We start from the raw sequence: 617 nt of genomic DNA, 5'->3' as shown, positions 1-617 counted from the left end.
CCGCCCAAAAAAAAAAAAAAAAAAAAAAAAAAAAAAAAAGAAAAGAAAAGAAAAGAAAAGAAAGAAAGAAAAAACCCACAGACACAAAAGTTAAAGGAGATAAAAGGAGGCAGAGTAAGTGGAGAGAGAATAGCTTTCATCCACCACCCGGTCCCAGACCTGCTTCAGTCTAGTCTTCTCTGTGCCGGCCCCTAGCTGTCTCTTTCCTCTCTGGGGTATTTAGGGTAAATGGATCCTTCCTGACAAGGATCCTCATTTATATACTTAGTGGAAAGGACTCCAGTTCCTTATTTAGATTAGAATGTAGCAGCAAGGAAATGTCATCTTTATTACCCGAGAAGACCAGCACCGGGAGCCGGATGTGTTCTGAAGTCACGGCCACATGGCCATTTTCAGATGCCCCGCGATTCAAAGCATGTGTGTGTGTGAAGGCATATGAGATGGATGGTAAAGACACAGGAAATGAAAGAGTCTTTAAAAAAGTAAAAGCTTCCTTACTTGGGAGGCTTTCTGGGTTAATCCGATGACGGGTCTGTCTCAAGCATTTGAGCTTTGTCGTCATTGCTCACCTCCTTGACGTGCTAGTTAGAGGACTGTCTGGTATCCAAGACGACTAG

Source organism: Fukomys damarensis, unplaced genomic scaffold (assembly GCF_012274545.1).
Source record: "Fukomys damarensis isolate Sample0158 unplaced genomic scaffold, DMR_v1.0_HiC HiC_scaffold_12, whole genome shotgun sequence".
NCBI lineage: Eukaryota > Metazoa > Chordata > Mammalia > Rodentia > Bathyergidae > Fukomys > Fukomys damarensis.
This window is presented reverse-complemented; position numbering follows the sequence as displayed.